Source organism: Drosophila rhopaloa, unplaced genomic scaffold, assembly GCF_018152115.1.
Source record: "Drosophila rhopaloa isolate 14029-0021.01 unplaced genomic scaffold, ASM1815211v1 contig_178, whole genome shotgun sequence".
NCBI lineage: Eukaryota > Metazoa > Arthropoda > Insecta > Diptera > Drosophilidae > Drosophila > Drosophila rhopaloa.
The window spans coordinates 4,127,585-4,133,584 of record NW_025335059.1 but is presented as its reverse complement, the minus strand read 5'-3'; positions in this window follow the sequence as shown (position 1 = coordinate 4,133,584).

Genomic DNA, 6,000 nt, shown 5'->3' with positions numbered 1-6,000 from the left:
AATTATATATTTTCGTTAGTAATTCAATTTTCAAGCCAAAAATAATTGTATAATTACAGTGCCTTCGTAATTTTCCACTTCATAGTCACCAATTTCTACCTTCCGAAATACCTTAAATATAGCTGTTATCACCTTGACATTCCTTCCTCATTATTGTTGTTATTTTTATGACTGTCAGGGGAATTCCCCAAAATGCGGGGGAGAAGTGGTGGGGGATTGAGCAGCTAGTCCCATTCCAGTTATGTTTCGATTGATTTTATTACCGATTTTTAGGTGGTTTTTATGTTCTAACAACAATTTGAGGAAATTTTACGACAATATAACTTTAGGGGCAAACAACTCTGTTTCTACTTTTATTTTCCGCCATTCAGAGGAACTTTTACGACCATTTAATTGAATCGTGAACATATCTTTCGCTTTGATTTCCTCTATGATGTTTTTATTTTGTTTTTTTCTGTGTTTTTATTTAACTATTCGATTGGAGCAGGCAAATGAGCCTATGAAATATGGTTACGATCGCTTCAGAGCATTAAATATTTACATCGACGACTCGTTAAGGGCGAGCATTAAAATCAAAAACGGAGTTACTCAATTATTATTATTCGGGATTGAGTCACTCGATGGGATCTGATCTTGTTATACACTCCCAGCCGAAGATCGACAGCTGAAAGTAAAACTGTACAATTTACAAAGCAGCCGAGCATGTGGCAAAGGACTAAGGACGAAGGACGAAATTACTCAAACAAAATGGTCGTAAATCGAGAGTTTGACTTCTTGTCGTCAAAGTAGGCAAACGAAACAACCACCGAGCGGTGGTTCAGGTAGAAGGACTTCAGCAATAGCATATTCGTTGTTTCCCCCGAAAAATGCAGCCTGAGACTTCGGGGAAATAACAGCAACACTTACCGATCCGGAGGTTAAAGGTTACCTTACCTCTCCCTGTCCCTGTCCCTCTCCCTCTGCTTTCTGTTTTCTTGTCCCTTTCTGTTTCTGGATCGAGGGGCGCAACCAGAAATTGAAACAAAACAATCAGCGATGCGCAGCAAAGGATGCGTTGTTAATTTCATTTACCCTGAAAACTCACTTTCGCTTTCTTTGAGAGATATGTGGATGTCGGGATCTCGGGATCCTGCCATTCCAACCACTCCTCTGCACTCCATTCCGTTGTATTTTATTCCCCTGCCTGCCATTCTTGGCTGCACATGTAAGACGACACCTTACCCAACGCACTTTGACCTGGAGTCCAAGAGACACTGTTCAAAAAAGGGTGTCCTTCGAATGGTTTTAACATTCCGGAAGGCAAAGAACTTCATTCTGAACTTAAGAAACCTTAGAAAGCAAATTCATTTATATTTCAAAATAGTCTTTGTGAACCCGTTTTTCAGTCAAACATTTTAATTATATCTTCATACCTATTATTTCACCTCACATATTAACTTAAATATTTAAAAGCTTTCATCTAACACAATAATCGTATGCAAAAATACATATCGATAAGATTGTAATATTATATATTTTACCTGAAATTGATGCCTCTATAATTTGATTGCTTATTTAGTATTATATAATAAAATTCCTAAGGGAGGCTTAGTCTTCTTGTTTATAATTTAATGGAGCCATTTCCGACTTAGTGTTTTTTTCTCACTGCACCTCAGAACTGACTGCACATCCTTTGATTTACTCATTTAAAGGCACAGGGAAAAAAGGGAAACCAAGTCGAAAATTTAACAACTGGCCAAATTTAACGATCATTTTGTGGCCGTTGTTGTTCGACTGGGTGGATCGTGCGATTTAACACGTAATAGTTGATTTCGCTAATAGAAGGCCAATCATAAAAGCCACTTTTATATGCAATTTAAGTGCCTGTGGTGCGGGACTATCAGTATCAGTATTTCAGCATCAAATTAAACGTTCCACACGCGGTCGGTCGCCCAGACATTTAACGATCCCACACGGATCGTAAAAATGAAATTTCTTCCTGCCTCTTCGGGTTGCAGTGCCCCAAAATGAAGCAGCGACTTTGGATGGAATGGCTGGACAAGTTTTGTTTTTATGCGATTTCTTTTCAGCCTGGTTAGTTTTAACAGTAGTTTTAGCTGGACATTTAGATTGCCAATTGCCTGATGGCTTTTATTATGACCGCAATGAAGTCCGATCGCAGATTATCCCAAAGGAACTGGGTGAGTCAGTTAATTTTGAAGAAATGAGGCGAAAGGCGATTGATTCAATTAACTGGCCAACAATTTATGAGAGACAACTTTGCTTAACGGATTTAAGGTGATTAGGATTTCAAGGAAGTGTTATTCAAAACGACAATAATAAAAATATTTTCTAACTGGCAAATGGCTTTACGTTTTTAATAAATTAAACTGGTTTTAAAAGTGGTGCTTATGAATATTAATTTTCTTATGGGATTATCTTTTAGGCAAGAGCATTTGAACTGCGACCATAATCTCACGATTCTTTTGAAATATTTTTATACCCGTAAGCCAATAAAATCCGTCATCAAAATTTTGCATGCCAATAAACTTGGAGTAAAAGGTTATCAATATAAAATTAATGTTCCCACCCTTGAGCGCAAGATTTTGAATTTTCCCACAGAAGCCAGAAAAAAGCCCCGTCACCTGTTGATTGCCCTTTGACCTCAGGTGAAGCAGGAGCCATTTTCGGGTGTATTTGCGCAGGGTAGAACTGAGTGAGTTATCAGGCCCAAAAGGCAAACAATCACGCGGGTGACTTAACCAAATCGCTGCTCAACAATGAAATCAATTCAGGCAGCGTCTGCCACCCAGCGATCGAATATATATATATCTCCATACACAGACACATGTATATCAGTGATTGAGCGATCAGTTAAAACGTTTCTTTCTTATTTTATTTTATTTTTTCCATGAAGTGAAGCAGAATGATTGAGTGGCTTTCATAGACCGACCTGCATGTTCCATTCCATTCTCCACGAAAGGTATTTCCCATGATTATTTTTGGGGGGTACAGCAAAAAAAAGAATAAAAGGATACAGTGCGTATGAAAACTGTATAACTGTTGTAGATATGTGAACATATTAATTAGTTCAATTATATCCATAATATAATTCCAAGTTAATGGATCTTTAATATTTAATTAATTGAGATAATATATAATAATAATATTCTGAAACTAAAAACTAAGTTTAATTGTTCTCTTTTAGAAAATATAAACAAAGTTGGAACAAATTTCAGAAACAGCGTTTTATTTTACTATTGAAATCTACTCCTTAGTTATCTAAATTGACCTAGTTTCTTCAGTTACCAAGTTCAGACATAAATTGCGAATATAGTCTTATAAAAAATCCAATTTGAATGCGGTTTTATATGCCCGAACCGCACTGTACTCACACAGAATGCGTAACCGCAACATGAAGTCGCATTAGGCAGTGTCAAAAAAAGCATTTACCTTTGCGATAGAATGTTTGTCTGGTGTTTTTGTTTGCCTTTGCCCGCTCCACCTGCAATATATTTCAATTGGTAACCTGACATGTCCGTCCGTCCGTCCCACTGTCCGTCCGCTTGGCCCACTGTACTCAATCTGGAGAGGGCTCAAGTGGCTTAATTACAAAATACCTGTCTCGGCTCCACCTCCCAAAAAAAAGAAGCCCATCAATTAGGGTAAACATTTTCGGGGAGTTGTCAGTTGACCACGTGGCCAAGGATGCCGTTGCCCCACAGTAATTCCCATAGATAACCCGTGCTTAATGGAACGGGCGATAAGTTGCTCAACTTTAAGCGGAATACTTGTCTCTTCTGACAGGTTCGTTAATGCAGCATGTTGCATGTTGCAGGCTGCAGGCTGCCGCTTGTTTTGCTAGGTGTGAAATGCCTAATTAACCGAAAATTTACGACCCGCATGGATATGGATAGGCTTAGCAGACAACCTGTTATGGGCCGAAGGTCCTTGAAGACCACAAGGCCAACACTCAATAAATTAACCCAACTCCAACAACTTTTTCTAGTTCTCGAAAAAGGTGGAAAAATCTTGTTGTTCCGCTCGTAAAAACTTTGCCATTGTTTCAGCGATTCGCAACTTTACGACTTTCCAAGTGCATCGCCGATGGAAAAACTCGACGGCCCAAATAAAATATCAATAAACGGAGCAACAATTGAATTTACACCAAACAAAACTTTCTGACAGCCTGTAAAGCAGGCAGGGGGCCTCGAAGGAAAGATTGGTGGAATGACAGAACATTCGGGGAACCAGGGAGACATTTTTACGACGGGCCCACGGCGAAAGGGTCGGTCGAGGGTTACACTCGCCTCTCGTCATAATTTTCTATTTATCGTGTAATTTGTAGCGCAATTTGTTGCTCGTAAAACTCTCAAGTGAAAATACCATCATCGTCTTTAGCGTCAACGTCATCGTCATCATCGCACTGAGGGCCCATATAAAACTCGTAAAATGTGAAAGTTGTCTCTGTGTGTTTCGGGGTTTGTGAGTGTAAACATCAGGAATTGACATCACAAATTGTTCTGGCCGAGTTCATTGAATTTATAGACTTCCTCGCACTCATGAAGTCACAAAATTGTCCATTTCGTCAGTCGTAAAAAACTTTTGTGGGAGAATTTCCATTCGGAGATCGCTACAAGGTGGCAATTGTTGTGGTCGGGCTAATTAGGCTTAATGATTCGCTAATCCCCATATACTAGCTGGCCTTAAATACCATACATTAAATTGTTTTAAAATAAATCTCTTAATTGCTCAAAATGATGATTAAGTTTATAATTTAAGGACACTTTGCAGCTAGAAGACATGATTTTAAGTTGGTTGACACATATCTCAAAATATGTTGGCTTAAGCATTTAATTTAGCACTATTATTCTTATTTAAAAAAATTGTTTAATAACTTAGTTTAACTGACATCAAACAATGCTAACAAAAACCCAATGCAATATATAATAAATTATTAGAAAATTTTCTTTTTGATTTCGTTCAAGCAAAAAACTTAGGTATAATATCTGAATTAATAGAAATCATTTTTATCAAATCAACAAAAATAAGAAGTAATTAATAGCTATTCTGGATAATTTTTATAAATAGGACCTTTGCCAAAATGGTATTTATATTAACTACTCAAAACAAATTAAAATTCAAGGGTTTATGTAAAACTAAAAAAACAAGAATATATTTTGAGGCGAAAAGATCGAATAAAATGTTATTTAAAGCTTCAAATCAATTGATCTTAGCTACTTTTTGAGGTGAGTTATCTTTATAAAGAAAATGTATTTTAGTCAGAAAATATGGTTAGCCAAAGCATCAAACACAAGTCACATAAATTAATTCTGAGCTGTAAATCAAGCGTCTACTTTTGGGAAAATTGTTTTTCAGCCAATTGCTCAATAAACTGAAACGAGCCCTGTTTTTTTGTTATTTGTTATTTACCAGTAAGGCACACAGGGCGTATACGCAATCGGGGAGATCGCCACCCATACAGTGGCAGTCATATCCATCATCACACAGACGTACGCGCAGACACACGAAAGTATTTTGCAAATTTGCGCTCAATTAATTGCAAATAATTCATTTGTTGTTTGCCCGGCCGGCCAACCCATCGGATCAGAAAGAGATGGGGAGAGAGAGAGAGGGAGAGGGGCGATACGCAGTGGGGTATTTTATGGCATTTTGATTTGATTTTTGTCAAGCGCTGGCAGCGCTTTCCCCTCTTTTCCCCCATCTCGCCCCCAGCTTCCAGGCCTTTGATTTATTGCCGACCTTGTTATGTGCAGGCGCATTAGCGATATATCCATTTCACTTTCCATAATGGCATAATGGTGGCGGGCTCGAAATGAGACCACCCCTCGTCCGCAGAAGCTCACGGGCGAGAGCGAGACAACAGGGGCTTTTCCAAGCTGTAAACTTCGGAGGGGAAATGCTCGCTCTCACCCTCTCTCTCTCTCTCTTTCTCTTCCTCGACGGCTTCGGCTTTCCCCTCGCTTTTTATGGCACCGCGAAGAGTGCATCCAAAAGGAG